At 41.7% G+C, this 21,755-nt stretch overlaps 1 protein-coding gene across 6 annotated transcripts in view; it reads right to left on the reverse strand.

Annotated features, from left to right (window-relative positions):
* LOC148350073 (uncharacterized) overlaps positions 1-21,755 on the reverse strand; it is a 407,697-nt gene that overhangs the window by 296,788 nt on the left and 89,154 nt on the right. For 5 of the 6 annotated variants that reach the window (XR_015847080.1, XM_088319758.1, XM_088319757.1 and 2 more), the window contains one exon: positions 1,249-1,328. The exons of the other annotated variant lie outside the window; for it this stretch is intronic. The gene's annotated coding sequence lies outside the window, so the exon portion shown is untranslated. The remainder of the gene's footprint in view (positions 1-1,248; positions 1,329-21,755) is intronic. 6 annotated transcript variants of the gene reach the window in all.

The raw sequence follows: 21,755 nt of genomic DNA on the forward strand, positions 1-21,755 counted from the left end.
TAAAATATGCAAGTATGTGTAACACTAGTGTACCGTATTCTCCATTTTATTTAAATTTTAAATTGCCTTTCAAAATTACATGTGTTTTTGGGGTGTTGGATTTTATCAAATAAATGTCCACCCCAAAATGCAACTTATACTCAGAGTGCGACTTCCATCCAGCCATCCATTATCTGCACCATTTATCCTCAGTAGGGTCGCGAAGGTGCTGGAGCCCATCCCAGCTATCCTTGGGCGTTGGGCAGGGGACACCCTGAACTGGTTACCAGCCAGTCACAGGGCACACCGAGACAGACAACTCACTCGCTCATTCATACCTAAGGACCATTTGGACCGGCCAATTAACCTGACATGCATGTTTTTGGAATGTGGGAAGAAACCGGAGTGCCACCCACGCAAGCACGGGGAGAACATGCAAACTCCACACAGGAGGTACGATCTCATGACCTCAGAACTGTGCCACACACGCGCTAACCACTGCGACTTATAAAGGTTTTTTCCTTCTTAATAATGCATTTTTTTGGCTGGTGCAACTTACACTCCAAGGAGACTTATGGTCCAGAAAATAAGGTAGATGGCATTTGAAAAGGGATTCGAATTTAATCTCATTATTAATCACAGTACCAGGAATGAATGTTAGAGAGTGGAGAAAACAAAGTGGTCTTGAAAGATAGACTATAAAAAAATACCATTCAGTGTATCTGGTTATTACTTTAGGGACATTAAATAAATACTTTTTAAATTTTATGTTAGTATTGTGTTCATAGTTAATCCTGTCAAGAAATAATTGTAATCATGGCCGCACATATCTAACCAATATTTGTCACTTACAAAATTTGATCTAGATTTTTAAATTGAAAAATGAAGGGTGTGCGTTAACTTAGGGTGCGCGTTATGCACGAATAAATACGGTAAATCCATTTTCGGTGGAGTCGCTGATAAAAATCGAGATTTTTTGGGGGGAGGGGGCCCCGCCCTTCAGATCAGCGCCGGTTCAAATCAATCATGCTCGGCGCAGTGATCGACAGCGCACCAAGAAAGACAAGCGTGCTGCTCGCTATGCAGATGAAATATGAATTAATCACAAGTGTGATATTTTATTCAAGCGGCGTCCCTATAGCGGGCGGGACACCCATCTGTCTCTCATCTCTGCAGGCAGTCATGTCATGTGGGACGGCGGTGAAGAGAAAGGACGCCTGCCACCATCTTTCGCTTTCTCTCTCTCTGCTCAGTGTCAGTGCCACTCACCCGCCGCTCTGATGTGTTTGTTCCTCTCTGCCTCCATTAACGTCACTCTCGGACGACACGCTCGCAAATGGAACGTCACCCTAAAGAGGAGAGAGGGGACCGCTTCATTTATGTTTCAGTTGAACAAGAGTGATACCTATATATTTCTACTTGCTTAAGTACGAAAAAGAAGAAAATAAAGAGAAGTCCTGTAATTCCTGGAATATAAGTCGCACCTAAAAACACCATATTGTGCGCCTTATAATTTGGTCCTGCACCTTATGTACTGCAGAATACAGTGCATAACACTGTTACTACATGAGGTTTAAGGGTATACTACCGTATTTGAGCAATCATTAATCAATCGATATTCATTGCAGACCAAAATAACAAAACATTGTTTGCGATGGGATTCAAACCCAAATTGTGGCTTTGAAGGCACCGACACTTCACAACTAGACCACCGTTGGCATCTTATTATGACACTATTTTTACTCACAATACCAGAAACACTGATTTGCATAGCAAATGTATATACAATCTCTTACGTACCTATACATGTTAAACCGCCACATTTTTGACAGAGATAAAGAAATGGAGAAGCTGTTTAATTCAGCAGAATGCAGAACAAAATGGACTGTGAAAATCAGTGTTTCTTGCTCTGTGAGTAAAATTGGTGTCATAATGAGATAAGCACTAATGCCTTTAGTATGTCATCTGGTTATATCAGGGTTATAAACACGGCCCAAAACATCACATTGCCAGCTCTCGCCACCTTAGCAGACCTAAACAAAATTCTGAGGGAATTATGACACGCCAGCAACCATCTTTTTGAACTGTAACCATCAGGCCGAGGGTTCAGATCCCACAAGGCCCGAACGGACGGACTGAGGAATAGCTTTTTCGTCAAAGCTATCAACACGCTAAACCTCGGTTTTGGAAAAGGTTTCAAGTGCATTATCCCGGTTCTGAGCGCAATATCCCGTTTCAAAGTGGAATATTCTAGTTGTGTATAGTTTTTTATTTAAATGTGACTACTACTAATGATATCATAGTCCAAAATCAAGGGCCTTCAGCTAGTACAAAATTCTGCAGCGAGGCTTTTAACTAAGAAAGTCTGATCACATTACGCCAATTTTAGCTAACCTGCATTGGCTGTAAGCCTAAGATGTGATTTCAAGGTTCTCCTAGTATTATACAAAATCATACATGGAATTGCTCCCTCATATCTTTCAGATTTAATTTCGCCCTATGTTCCGGTCCGGAGCCATCGCTCTGAAAATGCTGGTCTACTAGTCAGCCCAAGAGCCAAGAAGAGATCCGCAGGTTCCAGAGCGTTCTCCATTCGGGCCCTGGTGCTGTGGAATGCTCTTCCCCCTGAGATTCTATCTGAAACCTCAGTGGAACTGTTTAAATCTAAGCTTAAAACACACTTCTATTCTATAGCATATGAATAACCTATATTCTATGTTGACAATATCAGGGGATGGTGTCATAATAGTCTGTAGTTTGCAATAGTTTTTGATCCGTGCAGCCCTTTGAGACTCTTTGTGATGAAGGGCTATACAAATAAACATGACTTGACTACTGTATACTTGCCAACTGGAGTGCAACCCTTGTTTCGTTGTTGCAATATGATTATAAAGGTGATGATATACCACTGGCAGTCTACTGGTAAAGTGTTGGTGCTCTCATCACCTTGACCTGTTTCGATTCTTGTTGCATACAATGACTTTAATCAGCGACACTTATAGACTGATTAATCATCCCACTTATACCTATTTCTTTTTTAAATAGGTCCGACTGTAGTCTCAATTTCATGCGCCTTACAGGCCAGTGCCCCTTGTGAATGAAAGAAATATGGCAAGAGCCTTATTTCGGAGTGCGCCTTATAATCCGATGCACAATATAGTGCGGAAAATACGGTATTCTTGAGAAATTCAGAGCCGGCTCACGTCTTCCACACAGACGGAGCGGCGAGGTCAGTATTGTCAAAGGGCGACCAATTGGATCATGACCCATGAGGGACAGATATGGGCAAGGGATTTAGTCGGGAAGGTCGCGCCCGGGTCAAGGGGTGTTCTTGCATTCCAGACTCCTAATCCTCTCCCGGCAGTCTGGAGCGCTGGCCCTCTTGGCTCTCGGCACAAGAGCGTCCACACGCAAAACAAGCGCACCTCCGACTTAAGACGGAGAACAGGTTGCGGTGATGGAGTGGATGAAGAGATTTAGTCTGCATGGGAATACTTCAAAAATCAATTTCTACCACCCCCCACCCCCTGAACGACAAGCTGTTTTTCTATTGTTTTGGGACACATTAACATCAACAGGGTCAATAACATGCCTATCTGTTGAGAAGTATCGTTGATTAAGTCACAAAGTATTGGATCAAGGATCGTGACGGTGTGGGCGCAGACACTTTACCACTATACCATAGCATTAGACCATATCTCATTATCAAACGATTGAATCTCACAGTGCCAGAAACACAGATTTATCATAGTTTATCATAGTGCAGTCTGATAGGTTAAACAGACTCTCCACTTCTTCACCTGTGCGTCAATTATTTCTCAGTTTACTATGTATGCGTACATAGAGGAGTTTGTATAGTACTTTGCTGAAAGACTTTGTCTAATGTTTCTGTCTTTCACAGTTATTGAAAGAAAAGCAAATGATGCAGAGTATAAGTAAAAAGCAATCAAGCTGGCCAATAAACAAGGAAACAGAGCTGCTGCACATTGACTTCGCATGAATAGATGGAAGGTTAGACACTGGACACAGCAGCGGGAAAAACTGGAGAAATGTAAAAAGTCAAAAAAGCTTTTGGGGGTCTCATGTATCTCATGTTCCAACGAGTGTTCATATGGCTTATGTTCAGGTGCGGGTTATGTATCTTAAAAACAGTGCAGCTTATTGTCTGGAAATTATGATAGTGAATAGTTGATTTAGGTCAGGGATGTCAAACTCAAGTTTGGCTCTGGAGCCGGATCCCGACTTTCGGTTCTCAGGTGAGCCGGATAGAATGTCAACCAAATTTTTAGCTCTTTTTTTCAGTATTTTGCTTTATCATTCAGCCTTCATACTGTAAGTAACCTAACCAACATATCATCACGGATTTATTTCAACGGTTGAATAAATGCAGTTTTACACCTGAACCAACTCACCGCACTCTACGGACTGAACACCGCCCTCTAGCGGCCGGAGAGAGCATATTGTTTGCATTTGTTTATAAAACCATAACTTTTGAAAAAAAGGATCGAGAGACTCAATTCATTTTTGACATTCTGTATTTCCCATACTATATGTTGCAGTTTTTTCTCAGTTTGGCCGGGACTGGGACTTATACGTGAAATTATTAATATATTATTAAATCATTGAGTTGTAAATTTTTATTACCAAAACTGTATTTCACTTCACATGTTATTTTCACACTGTACCGCAAGAGGGTACTGTGTTAATCATTTCAACATTGCCCTGTTGTATAGGGGATATTTTTTGAAGTGGAAAGAGCAAGCGAAGCGGTTTATAGTCTTTGGAATTAGTGATTTGGAGTGAAGCTGATAGTTTGATGAGCAAGTATTTTATGCTAGATTTATCCGAATAACTCTTATTTTTTTATGTCATTACTGACCTAATCAAGGGTGTCTATAGTATGCACTTAAGTGTAACGTTGGTATACTGTACACTAATCAGCCTGTTGTTCTCTTATTTTTATTTGAAATTGCCTTTCAAGATGACATGTATGTTTTTGGTGTTACATTTACCCGATAATGCGATTTCATACTCTTGGTTATCTTGTATATGGTTTTTCCCTTATAATAAAGCATTTTTGGCTGGTGCGACATATTCGCAGCTATTTATAATCCGGAAAATACGGTATACCGAAATTTGGGCGGGCGGGATGAAGTCCTCCAACGGGCCAGATCTGGTGTTTCGAATTTTTTTCCAACCCATCGAGACATCCTGCCAATGCCCAGTGGCATGCAGTGATAGTCATTTTCCTCCAAGTATTTGTCCTAACCATCACGTGTGCCTTTGAAAGAGATGATACATACAGTTGTAGCTACTAAAAAGTTTTGTTTTTATTTAGTCTTATTTAACTTACTGCTTCAAAATACTGTTTTCTGATGTAGCTTTTCAGTTTTTCAGTAGCTATTTAGCATGGTGACTGTTGACGACTAATGACGCAATGTATTTTGGCATGCCAGTCCTCGTTTATATTATCAGTTTAAGTTCCGTTTGTAATAATTCGGAGTTTCAGTGTTGCATCTTACTTGATCATAAAGGAAACCAAATTGCTGTCAGAGCAGCCTCTGGTCGGACATTGACAGGGTAGGGCGTTTGGGCGGAACACCAACCCACCAACCCTATGTTTAACATGCCCGATTTAGCCTGATAAGGCCTGAAATTGCAAAATGAAACTAATATTGTTCCCTTCATTTACATAAAAAGCACCCCCCAAAAAGGCATATTCGAAGCCATTCGCAGAAAGTCATTCCCCAGAAAGAGTAAAAAATAACATCAAACGTAGTTCCTGGCACTTGATAAAAACACCGATGTCCAACAAACCAAAAGAGAAGGATAAAAAAAAAAAAGGGTTTTGTTTTTCTTTTGGGCTACACATAAACGCTGAAAAAACAGCTGGCCTAAAACTGGGATAGACCGAGACTATTTTTAAAATGAGCCGTACTTAATTGCCATGTTCTTGGAGACGTGGTATTAAAGAGGAGAAAAAAGCCAGCCTAGTCCTCTCGTACTCATCATCGTGTACTGAGACAGCGTGGACTCTATTTGCCCTCCCGGGTTCCAATCCCTGACCTTCCCACTTATCCAGCCGCCTCCTACTGGGCCATCCAGTTTCCCCCCATGCCGAGATAGAAGAGTGGCGGGGATGTGGGTAATTTGTCAGGGCCAACCCCCGACTGCTGCTACTTTTGTATTTGTGTGTTTGTGCGGCGGAGCGTGGTGATGGCGGCTATTGCAAACATGTGACAACTCCGTACGGCGTGCGACTGCCCTTTTTACCAACATGGACGTCACGTCCAAGTAGGACACTTATTGATGACAATAAAGACGATTCCGATTCTGATTTAGTAAACGCCCAGGATACGGTGTCAGACATTTTAACTTAACTGTTTGGAATACGATTTTTTTTGGGGCCGTCTTTATGGCAATTTTCCCACTATACCTCCATTCATCCATCCATTACCTGCACCGCTTGTCCTCAGTAGGGTCGCGGGGGTGCTGGAGCCCATCCCAGCTATCTTTGGGGATTGGGCAGGGGAAACCCTGAACTGGTTGCCAGCCGGTTGCAGGGCACACAGGGACAGACAATTCGCTCGCTCAGTCATACCAAGGGACAATTTGGACCGGCCAATTAACCTGACATGCATGTTTTTGAATTGTGGGAGGAAACCGGAGTGCCTGGAGGAAACCCAAGCAATCACGGGGAGAACATGCAAACTCCACACAGCAAGGTTTGATCTCATGACCTCAGAACTGTGCCGCACACGCGCTAACCACTGCGCCGCCGTGCTGCTTCCCAGTATACAATGCAGACAAATTATTTTAGGTGCCCAAAAAGGTAAGTTCTAACTTTGCAGTGTCCCATTGTGTATAGCGTGACGTCACAGCTGGAGGCAAAAGACTACTCCATGCCGGTCAAAACCCTGTTAGTTGGGTGTTAAAATATCACCGGGTTGTGTGTCATAATCGGAGAAAAAAAACCTTAATGATCGAGACTTTTTCACAGGATCCTACGTGATCAAAGAAAAAGAAGAGAGTTATGGGTGAATGCAATAAAGATTGGACCGAGGCACTCATCAAAAATTATTGGATTAGCAGCGCACACTTTATATCAGATAAGAGAAATCAATCGTTAATGATTGTTGCTATGTAGTACATATTATATATATATATATATATATATATATATACACATAATCTTGTTATTTTCTTAGCTTCTGCTAACTGTTAGCATGTAGCCCTCAAGAGATGCTTCTCTTAAAGAAAAAAATAATACATAAATAATTCAATGTTTCTAATACATTACTTGCATTGTATGTACAATAGTTGTATGCAACGCGTGCCCTCGCAGAGTTTACAAAGCTACTGTTGGCATTTAGGTAAAACTTCAATTTACAATCGCTAACCTTTTTTCTGGGATTCTGGCACACAGAACAAATTAATGCCATATAATAATGTCATAATCTCGACTGTATTAGAAAACAACAGGAACAAAAATAGTCATACTCTCTAAAGCATGTTTTTCAAAGAATGACCAAAGCATCCTGTAGGTATTAAAAAATGATTATTTGCCAAGAGCTAGGTATATTTTTTAGATAACTATCTCAATGAATACAAAAATTCCCGAAATAGCTCATGTAAACCAAACACTTAACTTAAAACTTAGACATGTTTGAATTTCTGTTTTTATAAGTGTTTAACTAAATATTTACTACGCTCATTCCAAGTGTTCAGTTAGCTAGCTAGCCAGTCTAAGGCTGCTCAATACAAATTTCCTCAAGGCCAGTTTACACAAAAGTTCAAATTTAACCTTCAGTTTGAGGAATGAACACATCGTACCCACAAAAGTAGCTCAATGTGTTAGCACTCAAGCTAGCAGGTGGCTAGCGACTCACGTGGCTGCGCGGAAAGCCCCGCAACCACCCGATTGGATGTATTCCAACCCTCAGTGGTTTTAGGCAAATATGTATTTTTGTGTTCGGTATACATGCCCACAGGCTTGGTGAGATGTCTTGATTTTTTACAATTAGTAAGTGTGGATGTGTTTCTAAATTCAGCAGAGATGTGAAGATGGTTACACAAAGGGTCAAAACACTATGAAAGGAAGTACTGAAGTCACTTAGAAAGCATCTTTGCCCCATTGGGACATCATTTTGCTCAGTACTAGCATTGAAATGAGCTAAATTAGCTGCCATTTTTATAGACTGTGCTCTTTATTGACCCTTTTCACGTGACGTCATAATGCATACACTGGAAGTTTGAGCGACATGACGGACATCAAAAGCACCTAAGCAGTCAGCAGTTGAGTTAAAACAAATATCAATAACCACGATAGAAGAATATAACTGCTTTTTAGGGTAGTGATTTCTTGCTGTGCGTACCAGCAAGGTTCTAAGCCCAATTTGGCATTTTATGTGTTTTGATGAAGACAGAAGAGGGCGCTCTGCAATCAATCGGAGGTTCTGAGAGGATTTGCAGCGAGCATTTTTACAACATATGGATTACGTATTTCTGAACAATTGCATGTAAGTAAGTACGAGTCTTGTCAAAGACAATGTGGCTACCTATTCGTCAGCTAGTGCTACTGTAGGTAAAAAAAAAACATAATTTATATGAGATTTGATGGTACCCTGGTTAAAACATATTAGCATACACAGTTAGTGTCTTACCTTTGCCGTTATGAAGTAATTACCCTGCCAGAGTGGCAATGTGTACCGGTAACCGAACCAGCAACAAAAAAAATGGTTAGCATCAATGCTTTTATAAGCAATGCATGGGAATACTCCATATACAATGTAGTGGTTCAGATGGTGTAAACTGTAACCAAAAAGACTTGGTTAGATCTGTAGATACGTCAGGTAGGAGAAGGTATGGCTTATTTGCTAGCCCTGCTTAGCTCATGTTCTCTAAATACCGCTCATCCAGCAGCTGAACAACATTGGTGTGACGAGTAGGTCAATGCGTGTGTTAGCTCTCAAGCTAGCAGGTGGCTTACGACTCTTTGGTTGGGACGATTAATTGTAAATTATGTTGATTGCATAGTCAAGTCATGTTTATTTGTATAGCCCTTAATCAGAAAAGAGTATCAAAGTACTGCACAGACCACAGATTATTGCAAACCACAGACTATTATGACACCATTACCTGATCTAAAGCATACATGAGGGCAAATAATACACAGATATAGTCGACATAAAATATAGGCATAGCTTTTTTGTTGTTTACTGGCCTCACCCACGGGGATTACTGTTTACTACGGTTCATTGCCACCCATCATGGTGTCACCAACCTCCGTCACGTGGTTATAGTCACGTGTGCGCAAAGGGTCAGTACACGAATAAACACGGTAATTATCATTATTTAGGTACATGGTTTAATGTTATTTATGGTTGTTTATGTATGTTTATGAATCTTTTGGAATGCTTAAGAATGTGTTACGAGTCTGAACACTGATCCTGAACGGTTTACGGTCGAATAGGAGGCATCACTCTTTTTATTTTGCTGCTACCGCCAGTGCCAGACGATTTAGCTGGAGGGCATACGCCGGAAGAGGTCAAACCTGTAGAGATTTACTCTCCAAATGGCACCACACGCAGAAAACACACAAACGGCGTGCGGCAAAATCGCTCCATCTGTGGCCTAGATTGCACGTAACACGGCAGTTTGTAAAGCACACCGGGCAGGCATCGGGTCTTCTACTGTTTGTTTTGGGGTGGCCCTTTAAGTTGTGAGACCCCCCCCTCTCGCTTCCTATTCCACTACACCATACCAAAGAGAGCCAAATAAAACACGGGCTAAACATAATGTAGCAGCATGTCAGCAGCAGGAGGGGGGCTGAAACATGAACTGCCGTGTACCAGCCATTAGGAGACGAGCGAACGCGGCTACGGTTTCTTTGCCGGCCGGGCGGGTCTCAAACGCGAGCCGGCGGCAGGATTGACTGATGCCGGAGGGGAGTCCCGGCAGGGGACGACCACTCGGAGTACTCCCCCCTCAGGTCCAACCCTTTCCCATCAATCTAGGGGCTGGGAAAGACCTGACACGGCAGTGCCAGCTCTCCAAAAATGGGCGGAGGCAAAACCCAAAATATCCACAATCTGGGAACCGAGTCGTGAAAGTCAAACGGCTTCCCGTCAATGTTATTGTTTGAAGTTTCTTCAAGCGTCGCATCGCTTCTTCAGTTTTGTTTGAGTCGCATCGGTCGCGTTCTCATCACCAGAGCTTTGAGCTAAAGTGGGAGAGTGTTGTTTTAAGGCCAAGCCACAGAATTGGACCAGAGGAAATAAAATGGATGAGTGCGCCATAAAATTGACTTTTTTTTTTCCGTTTCAGACTGTCCTGCACAGTGATCTTTATGGGTTACTTGTTTTTAAACACTTTTATTTGAATCATTCATTTGTTTGCATATTTCTGAATGGTTACAGTGAAGTGGAACTGTGACTGTGGTGAGATAACCAAAAAATTGAAGGTAGGGTGAAATGTTTGAGGTATCCTTAAAAAAAGTTAAACAATATATATTTTATCCAATAAGTATGTGTTAAGAATGCCCAACTAAGATCAAAGAGCCTTTAGTCTATGTCTCCACGTCAAATGGTAAATGGAAATTGGTCTGCATTTCTCTAGCGCCCAAGGACACTTAACACACGGAGGAGCCGGGAATCAAACCTGCGATCTCTTGATCCCAAGACGAGCGCTCTACCTCCTGAGCTAATGTCATCAAAAAAACTTGCCGCACTGCTATAGCTACAGGCTAGCTTTTAGCTGCTCATTACATTGAAAAGAAATGTATCAAATAAATCACACAAGGAAGGCTGATAACCAGCAGGGAAGCAACTGAGGCGGCATCAGGGGAAAGGGCAATAAGGAGCCTGCAGGTCGAGCCTACAGCTACGGCTAGGCTAAGAACTTTTTTAAGTATGATCGGGAACTAAAACACGGAAATCTCTACATTCGGGACGGTTGTATTTGAATCACTGACGAGACCTGGCTCAAGTAAAAAATAATCAATTCAAAACTGATTTGAAGCCCTCTAATTCTGTTATACTCTTGTATAATGACAATAAAGGCCATTCATTTAACTTTTTTTTTTTTTTGGTCTGTGTTTTTTTAGTGGATCTATAATTGTTATTTTGTTCCAGTCATATACTTTCAGTCGGTAATGACATCATCTCAAGGTAAGGTTGGCCCTTGTAAGCTTTTCGCTGGGGGTTCTAGTCCCCTTTAACCGCTATAACCAAGGTATTACTGTATTACAGTTCAGGACTTAAACACAAAATGAGTGGGCCGCATATATTTAGGAAAAAAGTAGCGGCAGTCCGGAATTTAAAGTACACAATAAAGGACAGTAAAAGGGAAGTCTAAAAACGAAAAGCTCTCCCGTTTGTGAAGTGTGCCTAGTGTTTTGGCTGAGGAGCGTTCGAAACTGATGTCAAAAACAGAGCAGGAGGCGAGTGCAACAAAAAAAGCCCTTGTGGTGCGAACACTCGCGGTTGGCGAAGGCTGTTGCACGACATCCCATCATTTGACACGGTCGAGGTGAGAGCGAATGTCTGCTGTGGTCTTGCTGCGCTGACGACGTCCTCTAATTCGACATTCCACAAGACTCTGCCGAGGACGAATTAAAATGATTTAGGAGACGTTTAAAGTATAGCTGTGTTTACTCGCCGCCACTCGGGGCGCTGGCGGAGGAGGAGCTGCGGCCTTCGACTTGGGATGAAAGCACACATGTAAATGCTATTGCCGGCTTTCCGGCTCGGGTCGAGGACGGAGGATGAAGGAGGTGAGAAATAGTTCTTGGCCTGCTCTTGCGTCCAGGCTGAATTGGTGAGCTCAGAGACGAGTAAGGAATTTCTCATGCCTTGGGGGCGAGAAGAACATTAGGCAGTTTTCTCGGAGAACCGTTCTTGGGTTTCAGAGTCTACGGTTTTCAAATGAAGGTCCTCGGATCTGCTGTGGTCTATCAGTAATTGGGGTTGTGCAACTACAACAAAAAGACTGTTGGCCATAAGGTAATTGTTTTTAACTAATAAAGTACTGTGTTTGATGTATAGCACAGAGCTAAAAAAAGATCAATACGAAGCGTTCACATTTTGCCCATAGCTGCCCTTGAGAGTTGAGGTCGACCGATAATCAGACACGCCGATTATCAGCACCATTATTTGGGAATTTCACACATATTGGTATCATCATGTATTTGGCGCGCCGACTGTTTAGGCTCAGATGCAGCTGAGCCTTTCTCGCTCTCCTGCATTCTGTTTCAGACTGAACCCACTCTGTGCCTTCTTATTGGCTAAAAGAGTGGAGGCGGAGCTACTGAAAAAGAAAGAATAATGTTACAGCAGAGTGAACAGCAGCAGTTCTAATAACTCCTGAGTCCCGACATGCCCGTGTGCCAAGACCGCTAGTAATATTGAGATTTTAAAGTCATGGTAGAAAAGCGTGTGTGTGATAATACGAAAGCGTAAAAAGTGTAGTTAACTTGTTTAAGGGCAGCACAATTAAGTGGATACTGATATATTAGCTCTTATTATAACATTAGTGTGTCAATCAAGCTTGTGTATTGTGATTGAGAGCTGAAAAGCACTTTAAATAGGAAGGCTGAGTGATTAGCTGTTACCATAACATTAGTTCGTCAAGCTAGCTTTAAAACAGGACAGACTTTTCAATTCGTTCGTTTGAAATTTCAATGCACTTTTTGTTTTAGGTTAATTTAAGTCATGTTGGTTGTGTTGATATTTTGATTTATTTATTGTAAAAAAAAATAAGGGAGCTATGTATGTTTTTATGTTCCTTTTTTAGAGTTGCTGTTAAGCCTCATTTTATTTCCCACACTGTTAGTTTCTGGTTTAAATAAAACGTTAGTCATGTAAAAGGTTTCAGAGAGGGTTTTTTTTTTAATTAGTAACACATTCTTTTTGCATTATTAAAAATTGTAAACTTTTACAGCAAATGAGAATCGTCTCCAAATAGAATTTATCGGCCTCCCATGAATACTAATAAAGTCATTGGTATCGGCCCTGAAAAGCCCATATCGGTCTTACTTGAGAGCAACCTACATTCTGTCAGCAAAAGGTTCAAAGATTCAATCTGGAAGCCTGATGGAATCGTCTCGTCGAGGAAAAGGAGATTAAGCCGGAATGTAGCTGTGTCAACAAATAATAGTTTTGACAATGACTTGTTATTGGCCGAGCTATAAGTAGAACTGTCGGACAGTTAGGGCTTTTTCTTTTTTTAGGCCGGCCAATTCTAGCGAGGCGGCTCGAATCTTGGCTCCGCCGAGGCGAGAGGAAGCTGCGGAAGGAAATGAAGCGAGCAAGAATGAATGAGGCTTGTAGAACAAGAGCCAGAGCTGGTGAGGAGAGTTAGTTTACAGTGCAATCAGCATTAAGGAAATTGGTTTGCGCTAGCGCTGAGAGCGGGGCGCGGTGATTGATGCTAACCTAGGCTAGCGGGAGAGGAAGGAAGTGGAGAAATTAGCGGCAGGCCAGGGCACACAGAGCTGTCAACTACTTCCTGGTCAAAGCACGGTGTGAAGTACACTTCCTGCCGTCTGCCCTCGTGTGAAGTACGCAGTTTTGTACGGACAACGGTGATGGGGTGGAAAACATGAGCAGCACCAAATTCCTGGGAATGCATATCAGGGATGACCTCTCCTGGAGCCATAACATCACAAAAATCATGCTCGCATTCTACACCGACACCATCGAGAGCATCTTGACCAACTGCATCACCGTGTGGTATGGCCACCGTGTCCTGCTGACTTTGCAGCACATTGGCAAAACATCAGAAAAAGTCATTGATGTCCACTTGTGACATCTACAACTCCCACGTCATCTGCAAAGCAACCAGGATTCCAATTGACCCCACCCACCCCTCTCAAAGCCTCTGCAACCTGCTGCCATCAGAGAAAGGACTGCAGTCTCTCAAGGCCAGAACCAGCAGGCTAAAGGCCAAATTCTTCCATCAGGATTTCAAAACTCTCCCTGCTCTAACCCCTCTTACCCCTTGAATGCAAAACTGCTTTATTTAGATTCCACCTATACTTTTTTAAATTTTTTCATCCGAAACGTTAATATTTTTTTATTTTTGACGGAAAAAAAGAAAATTTGCTAATTGCTGCTATAGATTATTTGTATTGCGCCTTATTTATCGCATATTTGCACGTGGAAAAGAGGTAGTAGTTACAAGAAAGTTTTGAAGCTTATTTTGACCGTCATTTATGTCCTAAATAATTTTCAAAGTTAAAGTTTCATAACAAGGTGTGAGCAATGTTCTTTTGTAAAAATTTCACAAAATACTGTAAACGAGAAGGATACAACATATTTACAGAGAGAAGCGGGTATTTGGGCTATGTATGCATAGCTCCGCCCATCCCTACCGGTCACCCAATGAAACTACTCTGCTTTGCTGGCGTTTATGGGTGTTTAAAGTTTGTTCTGTGTCTCAATAGAGAACATAGATTGTTTAATGAGCTTCCATCGTTAGTTCCTTAGGGGGCAGCACGGCGGCGCAGTGGTTAGCGCGTGTGCGGCACAGTTCTGAGGTCCTTAGATCGAACCTCCTGTGTGGAGTTTGCATGTTCTCCCCGTGCTTGCGTGGGTTTCCTCCGGGCACTCCGGTTTCCTCCCACATTCCAAAAACATGCATGTCAGGTTAATTGGCCGGTCCAAATTGTCCCTAGGTGTGAATGAGCGAGCGAATTGTCTGTCCCTGTGCTGGGAACCAGTTCAGGGTGTTCCAGGGTGTCCTGCCCACTGCCCGAAGACAGCTGGAATGGGCTCCAGCACCCCCGCAACCCTACTGAGGATAAGCGCTGCAGATAATGGATAGTTCCTTAGGTTGGTTCTTTGCATGTTCAGACATTGTATCCGCCATCATCCAAATTCGAGACGGGACAGAGAAGACTATCTGAAAACGAGCTTTATCTCAGAGCCAGATGTACTCATGAAAAGAGCCAAAGGTCTCAGACCCCCGCTCTATGGAATTGTCATTTAACATTGTCCATTGTTTTTATTTTGACTTGAATGCATGCTTATATTTCTTCATACTTTGCCATACTTTAAATGGGAAATCTGACAAGTTCGGGGTCATGAGTATCTAAAAAGGATTTCCTAAAGTCATTCATATTGGTAACAGTCCAACTGGATTTTTAGCATTGCATAAAAAAACTCAGGTCATGTGGCCTGATAATATCAGCACATTGCTGTCATTAGCAGCACGTATAAAAACGCAACGGCAATGTGTGCACGCAGCTGTTGAATGAAAAGTGAATGAGCTACTGTTCTCACGCCAGCGCCCAAAGCAATCGTCCCAGGGGGCGCGTCGACATCATTCCCACTTCCTAATGATTCCACAAAATTCCCCGACAAAAATAGTCAGCATATCACTGAATGTTTGGTCATGGTCACGTAGCGTGGGAGGAAATCTCAGAGAAAAAAAATGTATGTAAGAAAAAAAGGAGGACTTTTCGGGAGTTATGAACTGGATTTTCCGGACTATAAGTCACTCCGGAGTATGAGTCGCACCATCCAAAAAGTGCATTGTAAAGAAAGAAAACACATAGATAAGTCGCACTCAGCATTCATTCATACATGAAGGCAAGGGAAAACTCAGAAACCTCAAGTCAAGTCATGTTTATTTGTATGGCCCTTAATCACAAGGAGTCTCAAAGAGCTGCACAGACCACAAACTATTGCAAACTACAGACTATTATGACACCGTCCCCTGATCTAAAACCTACATGAGGGCAAGGAAAAACTAAAAAACCTCAACATGAGGAAAATGAAGAAACCTTGATAAGAGACCGTACATGAGGTCATCCCCTTCCAGGATGACCAGGTTGCAACGGACGATCAATAATAAATAATACACAGATATTGTCAACATGAAATATAGGTCATTCATAAGATTTAGAATATAAGTGTGTTTTAAGCCTAGATTTAAACAGTTCCACTGAAGTTGCAGATCGGTTCTCAGGGACAGAGCTTTCCACATCACCGGGGCCCTAAAATTACTTCGTATCTCATGCTTGGGGAATGTATTGGAACAGTAAAACACAGAGTATTTGCACCTCGTATAAAAATCACTTTCGAGTAAGTTGAAAATATTTACTTTGGCCTTATCTTCTGAACAGTCATGTCCCGATTTTCAAGTAAAGTTTGTGTCATTTCACCAAAGTAAATATTTCCATCTTTCTCAAAAGTGATTTTTATACAAGGTGCAAATGCTCTGAGCTTTACTGTTCTATGAAATGTCCCCAATAAATGAGATACAAAGACATTTTAGTGACGTTAGAGCGAGTCACATATGTTAGGGGAGCAGGGGTGGAGCTTCATTCCATGAGGGGGGGACATTTTTCGGCAAAACACGCCAAGGTGGAAATTATCAACCCTCTGGGAGTTTAGTGGGAAGATAACATGTGAAATTATATACTGGTAATAAAAAAGGTAAAACTCAATGATATAATAATGTGTTAATAATTTCACATATAAGTCGCACCTGAGTATAAGTCGCACCCCTGGCCAAACCCGCGACTTATACTCCAAAAAATACAGCATTTAAAAAAAGGCGGTTTCGTGCACCGTTTGCTCTTGGAACCCACAGCGTTGGAGCTAAAGTTGCTGGAAAAGCAGCAAAGTACTTTGCTTTTCAGAGTGTTTCCGACACAAATCTTGCAAGGGATCACGCACGGTGAAACCTGAGCGCGCGCACTGACTCATCCCAAACTGTTTTCAAATCAAATGATTTAAGAGTCTTAATGTGACAACCATGTGCAGAATCACGCTGGGACTGGACATGTTTCCATATGCGAAGACGCTCACCGTCTCAAAAAGAAAAACAGCGGTCGGTTGTAACCAAGTACAAATACTCGAGTATTTTTCGGGCATGTCCAACAAATATTTTTAATATTATGAGAACCTTTGGTTTACCGCTTATTATTTTAAAACACGTGCGACTCTTGTTTAATGGTCTGGATCTTGAGTTGAATCGATCATGAACAGCAGCAAAATATAAAAAAGTGAAGTCGAGTCATGTTTATTTGTATAGCCCTTACTCATAAGAAGTCTCTAAAGCCTTTACGGACTATCGACTACCATGACACCATCCCCTGATCTAAAATCTACATGAGGGCAAAGAAAAACTCAAAATGAAGAAACCTTGAGGTAGAGAGCATCAAGAAAAGTGAACTGCACAAGAATGAAATTACTTTATATCGTTTTAGTTTGTCCATTACCTAAATCGTCCCGCAAATTAAGAATTATTTAGGAAATTTATATTTTCAAAATCTGTCATTATGGAATACAATGTTTCTATAACGTCACTTGGGTCAATAAATGTCAGGCAAAACCTTATCACTGTTGTGTGAACAACATATTAATCTATCAGCCAATAAAGCCAAACAGTAATGGTCAATGTTCTTTGTTTGATTGAATTGTTGATTTTAAGCAGAGGTAGGCCCAAAACTTTCTTTTTTTAAACTAAGACAAAACTCAATATATTGTGTTTGGGTAACCGTGACAGCACCCTGTCTTCTAAGTTGAGTTCAATTGTCAGAACCGGGGTTGGACCCACCAGGGTCGTAGGGGAACCATTTACTGTGGTGTGTGTCTTGGGCAAGTACAGTCTGGCAGCGTCCATCCCTCTCCAGGCCAACAAATGTTTCCATAAGGAACCGTGGAGAAAGACCCCCTACCCCACTAGCATCAGCAAGTTTGTCCCTGCAAAGAGTCGACACGGTATGAAGCAGCGCAGTCTTCGGGGCACCGTGTCAAAACTTGGCCGACAGTGCTGCCGCGTCAAATTCTTGACAATAGCAGCGTAGCGCAGCGTAATTAAGCGACAGAGGACACTGCAGCACGGAGGAGGAGCACGACCCATGCCCTTGATACTTGGGTGTTGGCGTTGACGGCATTTTCTCTGACAGCTTCATCTCCTCGGACGCCCGAGAAAAGCTTACGTCCCCTGACGTGAGTTTTAGTCATCGCTGCCTCAGCGTGACGAGGAGGATTGTTATATTGTGTGGGTCTAAGTAGCGTTCCAGGCACTTTTCCAATATGGAGAACCGTCAGTTTTTTTGGTTAATGTGTACCGGAATCCTCGGCGAAAAGTGAAAATCCTAAGTGAAAAACACCTAAGGGTCAAGCATACCTTGAGATGACATCATTACAGAGTATATGATTGTAAAAAAAAAAAATATCTGTAGATCTACAATATAAAACACAGAAATGCAGTTGAATTGATTGTCATCAGACCAAAGTGAAACACAATTGTAGGGCTTCTCTCCTTTGGAGCAAGAAAAGCAATTTAGAGAGCGGCTGACTAGCTGCACGCTAGCATCAGCGCTACTCAGATGGAGCCATGTTTCCACAATAATTAAAATACAACTGACCCAATTGTAGCGGTTTCCCACGAGCTGCAGCTCCAGGTCATCCAATTCGTGAGGTATGTATCCGGCGTTGGTGGAATACAGGCTTGCCAAAGGTAGCTTGTTGTTAGGGTTGTTAGCCTAGCCATAGCAGGCGGCCAGACCTGCCGCCTTGCTATTAAATTCTCTCCTGACGTCGTCACAAATGGTTCCCGGACCGATAATAATCCACGGAGCACAAAATTAATCTTTTGTGTGTGTCTGTGTGAGTATATACTGGACTGTCTCAGAAAATTAGAATATTGTGATAAAGTTCTTTATTTTCTGTAATGCAATTAAAAAAACAAAAATGTCATACATTCTGGATTCATTACACATCAACTGAACTCTTTCAAGCCTTTTATTATTTGAATATTGCTGAATTTGGCTTACAGCTTAAGAAAACTCAAAAATCCTATCTCAAAATATTAGAATATCATGAAAAAGTATACAAGTAGGCTATTCAACTAATCACCTGAATCATCTAATTAACACGAAACACCTTGTGAGGGTTTCCTGAGCCTTAAAAACACTCAGCTTGGTTCAGTAAACTAAATCACAAGTATGGGGAAGACTGCTGATCTGTCTGCTGTCCAGAGGACCATCATTGATACCCTCCATCAGGAGGGTAAGACACAAAAAGAAATTTCTCAAAGAGCAGGCTGTTCACAGAGTGCAGTTTCAAAGCATATCAACAAAAAGTCTGTTGGAAGGGAAAAATGTGGCCGGAAACGCTGCACAACCAAGAGAGATGACCGCAGCCTTAACAAAATTGTGAAGAAGAGACGCTTCCAGAATTTGGGGGAGCTTCAAAGACAGTGGGCTGAAGCTGGAGTCCAGGTATCAAAAGCCACAGTTCACAGACGTGTCCAGGAAATGGGCTACAATAGCCGTATTCCCATGGTCAAGCCACTTCTGAACTCAAGACAACGGAAGAAGCGTCTGACTTGGGCTATGGAGAAGAAGCACTGGACAGTTGCAGAGTGGTCCAAAGTCCTCTTTTCAGACGAAAGCAAGTTTTGCGTTTCATTTGGAAGTCAAGGCGCCAGAGTCTGGAGAAAGGGTGGAGAGGAGCAAAATCCAAGTTGCTTGAAATCCAGTGTGAAGTTCCCACAGTCAGCAATGGTTTGGGGAGCCATGTCAGCTGCTGGTGTTGGTCCACTGTATTTCATCAAGTCCAGAGTAAATGCAACTGTGTACCAAGAGATTTTAGAGCACTACATGCTTCCATCTGCTGAAAAGCTCTATGGAGATGAGGATTTCATTTTCCAGCATGATCTGGCACCTGCCCACAGTGCCAAAACCACCAGTAACTGGTGCACTGACCATGGCATCACTGTCCTTGATTGGCCTGCTAATTCCCCTGACCTGAACCCCATCGAGAATTTGTGGGGTATAGTTAAGAAGAAGATGAAAGACACCAGACCTACAAATGCAAATGAGCTGAAGGCCGCTATCGAAGCATCCTGGGCATCAATAACACCTCAGCAATGCCACAGGCTGATTGCCTCCATGCCACGCCGGATTGATGCAGTAATCCGTGCAAAAGGATTCCCAACCAAGTACTGAGTGCATCAATGGACATTTTCAAATGTTTGATTTAGTTTTGCTGTTATAACATTATTTTTTTACTTGGTCTGAGGAAGTATTCTAATATTTTGAGATAGGATTTTTGAGTTTTTTTCAGCCGTAAGCCAAAATCAGCAATATTCAAATAATAAAAGGCTTGAAATAGTTCAGTTGATGTGTAATGAATCCAGAATGTATGACATTTTTGTTTTTTTAATTGCATTACAGAAAATAAAGAACTTTATCACAATATTCTAATTTTCTGAGACAGTCCAGTATATATATATATATATATAGCTCCCCTACCCCACTAGGTAAATTCCTACTTACTCCTTCCACTTCTAATTTCAATCATTAAAAATGTCAACATATAGGGCAAAATCATTCATCAAAAAATATTTAAGAAAAATTACAAATCATATTAACTTTTTTCAAACTCAAAAAGTGTGGTAGATTACTAGGGTACCAATTCAAAAAATGTTTATATAGAATTAATATTGTCTCTTATATCCCAAGATCATAATGTAATAACTTGTACTGCCAGGTGATGATATTCAGGTAATTATAATATTTGTGATATCACAATACACTGCAGGGTCAGGATACAAAATTAGTAGTATGATACAAATACCGTAAATTACGGTCTATAAGCCGCTACTTTTTTCCCCGAACTTTCAACCCCGCGGCTTATTCAGTGATGCAGCCAATTTGTGTAATTAACGGCTGCCAGCGGCGCTCGAGTACAAAAAGTAAGATTTAGACTGCAACTTCTTAACTTCTGCACAAATTAAATTAGCGTAGATATATCCATACCACGCAAATTGCAAAAAGAAATGCACATGATGCAACTTTCAAGCTAAACGCAATCGAGCAGTCCGATATAGAACTTACCTTGCGAGCGTGTTGCTAGCGCGTTTTTGAATTGGGAGAGTGGGAAGACGTCTACATGACAAAGCCTCTTTCCCGTAATGAAGGAAGACGACTTTGATGTCGTCAGTTATAAGGAGGAAGATGAGGGCGATTTACCGTGCTTACTACAAGGAAGGTATGTTTTTTAACAGAGCTGTATATTGTGTTGCAAGCGTGTTGCTAGTAGCGTTCTGCTACCCTTCACAGGCACGGTTTGGGATGAAAGTTATATTATTATTATTAAAGCTTTGAAAACTCTCTCGGTGTACCGTCTTTCTTTGTAAATATGTGTAACCATGTATAATATGTATTTGCAACTGTATATTTTTGTAATTTATTTATTTTAGAAACTTATTCTGATATGTTTTGTACGAGCAAATGAGAAAGAAGGGGCGGGGCAAACGCGGGCTGACGAGAAGTGGAGTAGAGGTGAGACGTGTTTGTGGACGCGGCCGACAATAGTGGATATATATTTTTCCCACCCTTACCTTTGGAAATATACACTTTTTTCCTTGGATTACTTTCACGGGCACCTGGACTCTGCAGGTCAGCATTAAATCGTAAGTACCGGTATCATTTTCCGTTCATTTTGCCGGCTGTGTTTTTTGAACTGCATAGGGTAAGGGGTAATTTTGTGTTTATATTGCGTTTTTTCAATGTGGGCGCATGCGGTTAATATACAGGTGCGGCTTGTGTATGTACAAAATCGGTTTTCCTCCCGAAATGTAGTGGGTGCGGCTTATAATCAGGTGCGCTCTATAGTCCGGAATTTACGGTATGTCATACATCGTCTTAAGCCCTCTAAAAGAAACAGTTTTTTTCCCCTTCAAATCACCAATAAAATATACGAGAACTTGAAACAAGAAACGTGGAGCAATTATCTAGGAAAATGAATGCCATA

This window comes from Urocampus carinirostris, chromosome 16, assembly GCF_059441175.1.
Source record: "Urocampus carinirostris isolate Australia breed hairy pipefish chromosome 16, RoL_Ucar_1.0, whole genome shotgun sequence".
Classification (NCBI taxonomy): domain Eukaryota; kingdom Metazoa; phylum Chordata; class Actinopteri; order Syngnathiformes; family Syngnathidae; genus Urocampus; species Urocampus carinirostris.